Here is an 11,206-nt window from a genome sequence, read left to right on the forward strand (position 1 = left end):
CTCGGCCAAAGTAGTGAAGACAAGGCTGCTGATCGAAGAAAAGAGAAAGGTGCGTCGTGAGGAAGATCGGTTAAGCGGCGAAGAGAGTCAGACGAGGACCCTAGTCACTAAAGCTCGTTTAAGGACTGAGAGCAAGCAACCCAACGAGAAGGTGAATCATCAACTCACGGTAAAGAAGGAAGAGAAGGTTCGTCAATGTACCTCAAGTATGCAAAAGAAGGCGCGATGCTTTGCTTGTGGCAAAATTGGTCGTATAGCCAAAGATTGTGACCAGTTTCAAGACGAAGGGGATGACCAGAAGAAGAGAAACTCATCACAGGCAAATATTGCAACACAGATGGCTTTATGAGCCAAAAATGTGATAACATCGCCTCCTCATGTGTGGCATCTTGATAGCGGTGCTAAAGATCACATGACATCGCACAAGGCAAAGATCAGTGACTTCAAGCCATGCGAGTCAAGAGTGGAAACGGCTAGCAAATAATCCATGTGTGTCATGGGGAAAGGATGAGTTCAGATTCAACTATCTGAAGAGTGTGGTGGGTCATTCATCCCGCTAGAAGACGTCCTTTATGTACCCGAGTTGAACGGCAACCTACTATCAGTCGGAAGAATTGAAGAGCGAGGTTTGAAAGTGACGTTCGCCGGGGGAAATGCCGAAGTTACAAAGCACACTGGTGAACTGATCCTTACTGCAACTCGAGAAGGACGACTGTACTCTGTCAAAGAAGAGATTATGTCAACGAAGATGGCAAAGACCAAAGACACGGCTTTGTGGCAGAGAGGACTAGGCCACCTTTACCAGGATGCTGTTCGACGTCTCTGCGGAGCTACTGAAGACCCTGTGAAGGACAAATGTGACACATGTTGTTTTGGAAAGATAAGGGAAGACAGTTTCCTAAAGGGTGAGACAACACGGGCTAAGGTTCCACTGGAGCTGGTGCATTCAGTTGTGGTTGGAAAGATCACACCAACGACCAAACGGGACTCAAATTACTTTGTTACCTTCATAGACGACTACTCTGGATATACTGTTGTGTACCCCATGAAGGCCAAGAGTGAAGTAATTGAGAAATTTGACCATTACAGACGCACGGCGGAAAATCTGCACAATATGAAGGTGAAGACCTTGCGCAGTGACAATGGAGGAGAGTACTCAAGCGATGAGTTCAACGAGTACCTGGCCAAGCATGGTATAAAGCACCAACTGACCATTCCTGGCACACCTGAGCAGAATGGAGTCGCAGAGAGAATGAACCAAACGTTGCTTGACATGACGAGGTGCCTCCTCATCGAATCAGGTGTCATCAAAAGGCTCTGGGCTGATGCCGTTGACACTGCAGGTCACATCAGAAACAAGTGCCCATCGAAGGCGATTGGAGGAGAGTCACCAGAAGCTCTGTGGACAGGCGGAGAAGTGAAACTGGACCACCTAAGAGTGTTTGGGTGCAGAGCATGGAGTGTGCGAAACAGACGGTGCAAGGGGAGCAAGTTGGGCCCAAAAGCAGAGGAGTGCATATTGGTCGGCTACATAGAAGGAGTGAAGGGGTACAAGCTGTGGAACCAGAAGGAAGATCGCTTTTTTGTAAGTAGAGACGTTACCTTTGAAGAAGAGTCCTTCCCATGCAAGCTTACCCAAGTTACAAGTAGCAAGACTGAAGCACATAGCGACACTGATTGCACTGTCATGTTACAAGTTGAAGACAGCTTGAGCGAGCCACATGATGTTGGTAGTTTAGATCGCAATGATACTGATTACAACTGTGCTGAAGATGTTGCCTCATTAGCTGATGAAGACGAGGCAACTACACATACCGAGGGGGCTACGCAGCGACTGTGCAGCGTGGCAAATTGTGGTACACAGGCACTAAGACCGTCGGAAAGACTAGCAAACGAGAAACCACGTCAAAATGAATGACACGGCTGCTGCATAGCCTGGCAAAACTGCCATAGAGATCCCGAAACTCTACATGAAGCCTTATCTTCACCAGACAAGGACGAATGGAAAGCAGCTATTCAGAGTGAACTGGACAGCCTAGAAGCTTCCAATAGATGGGAGGTAGTGCCACGACCGAAAGACAGACAAGTCTTAAAATGCAAGTGGGTGTTCCGCAAGAAGTAGAACGAAAATGGTGACCAAGAGCGGTACAAAGCACGTTTGGTTGCATGCGGATATTCACAAGTGAAAGGTACCGATTACAAGGAAACGTTCTCTGTTGTGGTGAAGCTGAAGTCCATCAGGACACTGCTGGCCATAGCAGTTGAGAGAAATTGGAAGATGCACCAGATGGACATCCCGACAGCATACTTAAATGATATTCTAAAGGAGAGCGTCTACATGAAACTACCGCAGCCTTTGAATGACTGTAAGAGGTTGAAGTCTGCCTTCTGAAGAAGAGCCTTTACGGGCTACGACAGTCTGGAAGTGGAACCTTGCTTTGGAATATATGCTCAACTCAGAGGGGATTACAAGGTCAAAAGCAGAACCCTCTGTTTATATGAACAAGACGAAGAACCTCACGGTAGGAGTCTACGTTGATGACTTGCTGATCATCGCATAAGATGAGAATGAGATTGCCGACTTCAAGAGCCGCTTGGGTCAAGTATTCGATGCAAAAGACTTGGGTGAGGCTAGCTACATTCTTTCCATACGACTGAAGAGAGAAAGAGGTGGAAAACTAACCCAGGAAAAGACGGCCTACACTAACATCATACTGGAGACGTTTGGCATGTCAGACGCAGAGGCAGTATCGTCCCCTTTGCATCATGGAAGCAAGTACCAAAGAGGAGACAATAACTCAGGAGAGGAGGGAATAATTTATCAAGTGAGGACCTACCTCGCAAGCACAGACAAGCAATTGGTGCATTGCTTTATCTTACCGGAGGCACAAGGCCGGACTTGGCTTTTGCGACTACTTACATGAGCCAGTTCAACGAACATCCCACAGAAGAACATTGGAATGGGCTAAAGCATATTCTTCGCTGTGTGAAACGTACAAAGAATAATGCACTAGTCTACCAGAGAACTAAGAAGTGCATACAAGCTTTTTTCGACGCAGACTGGGCTAGTGACAAAGCTGACAGGAAGTCATTCAGCGGGTACGTGTCCACGCTAGCTGGTTCTGAGATTTACTGGAGTAGCAAGAAGCAGCGAAGCACTGCAATGTCAACAGTCGAAGCAGAATATGTAGCAATGTGTCACGCTGCAAAGGAAGTAATGTGGTTCCAAAACCTCATGAAGGAACTTAATGCGCACGAATTCATGCGCGAACCACACATTTTAATGGCTGACAAGCAGGGTGCAATTGCGCATGGAAAAGCCAAGTTACTTCAGATAAAAGCAAACATATTGACCAAAAGGATTATTTTCTGAGAGAAAAGGTCGAAGAGTTAAAGTTACAATTCCAGTACATCGAGTCGTCGAAGAACTGTGCTGACCTCTTCACTATGGCCTTAAATGGAAGAACGACTCTCAAGCACTATGAATGCTTGGGCATCAAAAGTGTCGGTGCAATGACATGCCATTAAGGGGGGGCGTTAGTATTGTAATGGCCAGTCACAAGATGGCACCATGTATACGTTGGTGCGCCGTCACCGTTTCACCTTTGCTTTGCTCTCTCTGTGTGTGTTAATAAAAAATGGCTGAGGCTTAGCTAAGGTTAAGCCTAGTCAGATGCGAAGCATATTGGTGGCTAGGCTTGGTAATACATGGCTTTCCTTGGTTAAATACTTGGTCATTTTAATACAACCACTAGAAGACAACGGCATGGCTACAGCGGAACGCCGACTAACCCCGAGACGCGCTTTGGGTGAGCGCCTCGATTGACACGGAAGCCGCTTCCGCCTGCCCGGTGGTGCGAGCGTTTCACCTACACCGAGTGTGAACGCGCGTTCGAAATGCGCGGGAATGCCGCTCGAGGACATTCCGGCGTCTGTGCGATGGCATCGTTCTCCCTCTCCCAGTGCGTGACGGCGATCTGTCGTGACTTCATTGTGTCACGTGGTGTGACGTCACCATACCACGTGGTCTGCACGGCGTGCAACCACAGCGACGGCGCGAGGTGGACCCCCGTCTTCCTCTGTCGTGACGTCATGTGTCACGTGGTATGTCACGCGGTGGACGTCACTGGACCACGTGGTCTGCACGGCGTGCAACCATAGCGACGGCGCGAGGAGGACCCCCGTCTTCCTCTGTCGTGACGTGATGAGTCACGTGGCATGTCACGCGGTGTGACGTCACTGTACCACGTGGTGTGCACGGCGTGCAACCACAGCGACGGCGCGAGGTGGACCCCGTCGTCTTCTGTCGTGACGTCATGTGTCACGTGGTATGTCACGTGGTGTAACGTCACTGTACCACGTGGTGTGCACGGCGCGTAACCACGGCGAAGGGCTGTAGTGTACCTCTAGTAATATTCTTCGCATAAAAATGGCAGCTTGAATCAGTGACTGCCAAAGATCTGGTCACCCTGCGTACTCAACAAAACCAACACGAACTACACCCCCCCGAACCACACCCTACAGGAAGGGAGGAACACCAGCACCCCTTCGGCGCAATGCATTGCCCTTTGAACGCGAGGCTTTTTGAGGAAAGGAAATGGCGCACTAATTCTCTGCCATCTAGGTGGAGACCCGAAGCGCACAGTAAAGAAAGGGAGGAACGGCACCACCCGTTCGGTGCAAAGCCTTGCCCTTTGAACGCAACGCTTTTTGAGGAAAGGAAATGGCGCAGTAATTCTCTGACATCTCGGTGGAGATCTGAACCGCGGTGTAAAGGAAGGGAGGAACGCCCCCACACGTTCGGCGTGACGCTTTGCCCTTTGAATGCAAGGCTTTTTGAGGAAAGGAAATGGCGCAGTAACTCTCTGTCATCTCGGTGGACACCCGAACCGCACCGGAAAGGTGAGAGGAACTGGCAGCAGTTCAGTAGCTCGCTGGACGGCACACTCAGCACGGCCAAAACGTGGCGCATACTCAAGACCCTCCTCGACCCTACCCAAACCAGGGCCGAAAGCGGGAAAGCTATCAGCAGACTCATCCACACCTTCGAGGGTACGGAAGAGGAACTCCTAGATAAGACCAAAGAGAAATGCTACGGCACGACCTTGCCTGCTGCATACGCGAAACCATACCTGGGGAAAACGAACACCCACTTAGACAGGCCAATCACCAGGGAAGAAGTGTTCGCTGCCGTAAAGGCATGCACGCGCAACACTGCGGCGGGAGCAGACAAGATCCAGAACGCACTCATACGCAACCTCTGCGACGAGGCGGTCGACCAAGTGACCACCTTCCTCGACGGGCACTGGGCCGCAGGAACGGTTCCTGAAGAGTGGAAGCATGCAGAGGTCGTAATGATCCCCAAACCGGGTAAGAAACTCCAGATCGAAAATGTCCGACCTATCTCACTCACCTCCTGCCTAGGCAAGCTCTACGAGCGAGTCGTTACTCGGAGGCTCCAAAGCTACATGGAAGACGAAGACCTGTACCCCCACAGTATGTTCGGCTTCCGAGCCCACCTCTCCACCCACGACTTCCTCTTACAACTCAAAGAGGAAGTCCTCACCAACGTCCCGAGCGTAGGCGAGAACGTGGTTATGGCCCTCGACGTCAAAGGGGCCTTTGACAACGTTAGCCACACGGCTGTAATGGAAGGACTCGACAACCTCCACTGCGGCGAGAAAATTCACAGCTACGTGAATGCCTTTCTCTCCAACCGCACTGCAACGGTTGGCCTCGGAGACCTTCGCAGCGCTAAATTTTCGACCCCCAACAAAGGCACACCTCAAGGGTCAGTCATCTCGCCATTACTTTTCAACGTGGCCATGATCGGCCTCGCGAGACAACTCGAGAAGATCGAAGGCATACAACACGCAATATACGCTGACGACGTCACGGTCTGGGTTACCACTGGGTCGCTCGGCCATAAAGAACAACGACTGCAAGCAGCGGTTACCTGCGGGGAAGAATATGTCAGTTCACGTGGCCTCGCCTGCTCCACCGAAAAATCCGAACTCCGGCGAGTCCACAAAGGGAAACACAAATAAGGGTCCCTCAATGTCTCCCTCGAAGGAAAGCTAATTTCCGAACGAGACAAGATACGAGTCTTGGGAATGTGGCTGCAGAGCAACCAGCGATGCGGCCATACGATCGGCCTGCGGAATTCGAGAATCGTACTGCGAGCATACCGGACGCAATTCGCCAGACGCTAAAGGTTCGCTCCCTTCCCCGGAACATGGACCCCAACTTGCATGCGGCCCGTAGAGCAGCCCGGGCGAAGTATGTACAGAAAAATCTAGCTACAAAATCCACAACGGTATACACGGACGCGGCTCCGTATACAGGAAGATCACATAACAGCACAGTGGCCTTAGTTATTGATTCCAACCTAAACGAATTAGCTAGCGCCTCAGTGAGGGATTGCACGGTAACCGAAGGGGAGGAGCTGGCCGTAGCTCTAGCTGCGGTAGCCGGTTATCGAAGCAACATGTCCCTTACCATCCTTACAGATTCGAGAGAAGCGTGCCGTAACTACATGAACGGCCACATAGGTCGCGCCGTGCTCCGGCTCCTCCAGAGCGCGACCGCACCAAAAGTCACACAGAGCATTTACTGGGTGCCAGGACACACCAACATAGCGGGGAATGAACGCGCCGACGAGGCAGCTCGAGGGTATACGAGCCGAGCTTCCTCCCAATCGGACGATCTACCCGACCGAGTCGGCCCTACGAACTCAGACATTCTCAACTACTATAATGGGGTACGGATCCGCTATCCGCCGCCTCATCCTGATCTAAATCAACTAGAGGCAGTATATTGGCGCAGATTGCAGACAGGAACATTCCCAAACCTGCATATCCTTAGCAAGATTTACCCGACGCAATATGGGGACACTTGCCCGTGGTGTGGCAGCAAACCATCGTTGTACCACATCACGTGGGAATGCAGTAAGAACGACAGCTTTCGCAAAGAACCGAGTGCAGAACAGTGGTGTGGGAGCCGGCTCTCCAGCGGCGATCTGGGTTGCCAACAAGGTCTGATCCAGCACGCCCAACGAGCAGCGAAGCTCAGCGGAGCCCTGGAATAGCAACAAAACAGGTGTAGACTACGTGGACGCCTCCGGCCCTCACCACGGGGGATGGTACACGGCCGCTCTAGTTCACAACAGCAACACAGTTAACGGCCTCAGTTTCAGAGCCCGCAGTGCAACACAAGCAGAAGAGGTCGCGATTGCTCTCGCGGCCTCACATTCCAATTCAAAATACATAATCACCGACTCGCGAGGGGCCTGTCGGAACGTCGAACAAGGCTGCACTCCCTTCCTAGCCTATCGAATATACCAAAAATTCAGGGGCAATTTGACAGTCTAAAGTGGGTAGAAGCGGAAGCGTTTTCCGCACCACCTTCGCTGTTTCTGTGGCACTGGTGGCATCACATATAATTGAGTACTAATTACTAAGTGATGACAAATCGCTAATTTATGGTTAATTACTGATTAATGGCTGAATACTAATTAACTTCTAATTAATGACGCTTAATCTTCGCCTTTAGGAGTCGAACGCGACAGCGTGTTGTTGCGCTGCCAGGGTGTCCACGGAACGCCACCACTCGTTCGGCGCGATGCCTCGCCCTTTGAACGCAATGCTTTTTTGAGGAAAGGAAATGGCGCAGTAATTCTCTGTCATCTCGGTGTACACCTGAACCGCACCGTAGAGGAAGGGAGGAAGTGGGAGTGAAAGAAGATAGATAAAGAGGAGCCGTAATGAAGAAAATGAAAATTGTATTTGAGGAAAGGAAATTACGCAGTAACTGTCTCACAAAATTCAGGGGGGCACTTTTTTGACCTGAAGTGTGGTCACTGATGTGTGGTTAAGATGTTAAGCTTCGCCCCTAAGAGTGGAACGCGACAGCGTCTTGCAACGCTGCCAAGGAGTCCATAGAACGCCATCGCCCATTCGGTTCTAGGCCTCGCTCGTCGGTAAATTGGCTTTTGAGGAAAGGAAATGTATCTGTCTCTCATTTGTCGGTGGACACCTAAACCTCGCCGGAAGGGAATGGAGGAGGATGAGAGTGAGTGAAGACACCGTATTCACTAAACGCGCCTTTGTTCATTCCAAACCATCGAGCTGGCATGGCGGAGTGGATAGCGTGCTCGTCTCTCACGCCGAAGACCGGGGTTCGATTCCTGAGCTCGAGCAATTTCTTAATCGGTTTTATTTATTTATATGGCCTGACTAGTAAAGCTAATTAGGCTAATTAGTAATTAAGCAATTAACTAAGCTCTGTCACACTTACTTGGAGCATCACTATACGATCCCTTCAATTGGTTGCATGGTTACTAGCCTAAGTACAATTGGCCCCGTTTGAAATTTGCGCACTGTGACGTCACGACCGTTTCCACCAATTGAAAAGCGTGACATTTTCTGTCGACAACTGCTGCTTACAACGATGAGACATTAAAGGCTTCCGCCTTAAAATTGCATACGGGATACGGACCGCGCACACCGTTACCTCATATGGGCCCCTGCTCATCAGGGGTTGGCAGGAAACGAGGCAGCAGACGCAGCCGCCCGTGCGCTCTCTCACCGGGCTGTTTTCTCCTCCCCACGTGATCAAGAACCCGCCTTTAATCCGGTCTATACGTTCAAAAATATCGCAACCTACTATCAAGATAGCCATCGCCTTTACCCTAGCCCATGTAAAGGCCTCAAGAAGGCGGATGAGCGGCTTCTCCGCCTCTTCACCGATGCATTGCTGTGCCCGGCAGCCCTAAAACATTTCGACCCCTCCTTTAGCGGCAACTGCCCGCACTGTGTGCGGTGTCTTCGGACACCTATCACATGGTGTGGGCCTGCCCCTCCAACCCGGCCATTCCCCCTATCTCCAACCCAACCCGGGAGGACTGGGAGGCGATCCTGCTCGGCTGCCACGACTTACAGGCCCAACAAGCCTTAGTCGGGCGCGCCCGGGCGGCGGCTACCGCCACTGAGGTCCCAAACTGGGGACCTCCACCTACTGTTTGTAAGGATCGGCCCCTCACGGGCTGATCCAAACACCTCCTGTCCGTTCTGAATAAATGTTTTCACCACCACCACCCCTGAATTAGGGGCACCGACCCTGTGAGAAGAAGGAAGATGGACCTCTTTCTCGTCTGCTACTAGCACCGTTCTAGAGCATTAAAAGTCTTTCCTACCTACCTATCCACCACCCGCTCATTGCGATGCCTTGGACTTTGAACGCAACGCTTTTTGAGGAAAGGCAATGGCACAGTAATTCTCTGTCACCTGGGTGGACACCAGAAGCGCACCGTAACGGAAGGGAGGAACGCCACCACCCGTTCAGCGCGAGGCCTTTGAACGCAACGCTTTTTGAGGAAAAGAAATGGCGCAGTAATTCTCTGTCATCTCGGTGGACACCCGAACTGCACCGTACAGGAACGAAGGGACGCCACCACACGTTCGGCGCGACGCTACCGGTGCTTGTGTGCCGGTCCTGTAGGAGCGCATAGTCTCGTTAAATCCCGTATGGTGCCCGGATGATCTCGTTTCAGTGCCCAGATGAGTGGAATTTAGTGCCCGGGTGTTCGCTCTCGGTCTCGGCGTGACGGCACCACACTGCCACAACGGGAGCTAAAAGCATTTCATGCTTAAAACACGAACATGTAAGGGTGAGTGCATTACCCTCCCGCCTTAAGAAACCGCAACTGGCACAAGATGCGTAATGCAATATGAAAAACGAGAGCACGTGCACGGGTCTGGTGAAAACAAAAGGTGCTGGAAGGGTCAACGACCCCTTTAAGCTTAACAAGACCCTTCGGTTAATTGATGCGGCTCGAAAATACACGGCTAAGTGCTCTAGCGTCTCGACCAAAGAAGGCATTTTAAAAAATTGTGACGCAACAGATGCTGCACAAGAAATGAGAACGAGCGCACATGCAGGACTAACGTAAAACAAGAGCTGGCCGGAAGTGCAAGGACCCGTCAAGGCTGAGCGAGGCGTGCTAGGACAACCATTAAGGTACGCATAAGCAAACGCAAGCTGCAAAACAATTTTCAATAAAAAGTCTCAGTAAAAACATGTCACTGTAAAAAAAGAAACCGCAATAAATTAACTACGAAAGCAGGACCGGTGGGAAAACAAGTTTAGGCTAGTAGGGTTACGGTCCACTTCAGCCTTTTTCTTAACGAGGCTTAGCCAACAAATGCCTCGATTCAAGTTTCTTCTGACTCTGGTCACCTCCCTAGCCAACACCCTTCAGAAAGGCATCCCAGCGCTGCAAGAACGCACAAAGGCTTCGGCTGGAGGCGAGAGGAGAAAAATCCTCAAGTTACTACAATCACTGATTCCTGTCAATGCCTCTCCCCTGCTGTCGCCGGCGAAAACGGTACAAAAAGCTCACCATTGCCTTGTCGACGTCTGCAGTGGCGATGCCTTCCGACCCAGGACAAGTGCAGGCCACCAGCACGAAGTGGAGTGCCTCCACGGAGGCCAGCAACCGGGTCAGGGTACCAGCTCAGGAGCGTAGAGTCCGGGACCACAGCGGCAAGGCATCGAATTTCTTCTGCGTGCTGCTGGCGCGGCACGAGAAAGCCCGGCTCTGGCGTCTCGGCGCAGCGCGTTCGAGAGGAGGCGGGAGCTGTGCATGCCTTCTTTGTCTTCTCTGTAAAAATAGCAGATGCTCATGCGGGGGGATTGTCCGTGGTACAGCGGCGAATGCGAAGGATGCATTGGCACGGGAAAAAAGGCGTGATGCGGCGAAGTGGAATAGTGGAATGACTGAAAATAGACAAAAAGGTATGTTAATTGCTGAAAAATTTTCATTTCATCAACGAAAAATTGCCCGCGCGGCAGCCTGACTGCTCTCGGCAGCGCGTGCTTCGGTTTGGTGCTGCTAGAAACGCTGACTGCCAGTGAACGCCGTCCTGTGCTGTGTGCTTTGTGCTCAAAAAAGCCATTGCGAAATAAACAAATTAAAGTTACCAAAGATAGAATAAAGTACACATTGTGTACATTCGGGGAAATTTTATGTATAGTTAACAAGGTAGAACACCAGTTGCAATAACGTAATTTTGTAAGTAGCCGCAAAGACTACTTTACGAGAATCCCTTGGCGCCCGCACGGAACGACAGAGCTGGTAGAGACACGGGGAGTCCTAACCTCATCTGAGGGACCTTAAAATATTGCGGTGCGGCCCCTCACTGGGGTT

The 11,206-nt window shown here is 51.1% G+C and overlaps 1 protein-coding gene across 1 annotated transcript in view; it reads right to left on the reverse strand.

Moving 5' to 3' along the window:
* LOC149361401 (uncharacterized) overlaps window positions 1-10,641 on the reverse strand; it is a 51,348-nt gene extending 40,707 nt beyond the window's left edge. Inside the window, exon 1 of the mRNA XM_089568069.1 lies at window positions 10,400-10,641. The gene's annotated coding sequence lies outside the window, so the exon portion shown is untranslated. The remainder of the gene's footprint in view (window positions 1-10,399) is intronic.
* Window positions 10,642-11,206: the final 565 nt, after the last annotated feature.

The sequence above is a fragment of the Amblyomma mixtum genome, chromosome 2 (assembly GCF_055824585.1).
Source record: "Amblyomma mixtum isolate Tamu chromosome 2, ASM5582458v1, whole genome shotgun sequence".
Taxonomy (NCBI): Eukaryota; Metazoa; Arthropoda; class Arachnida; order Ixodida; family Ixodidae; genus Amblyomma; species Amblyomma mixtum.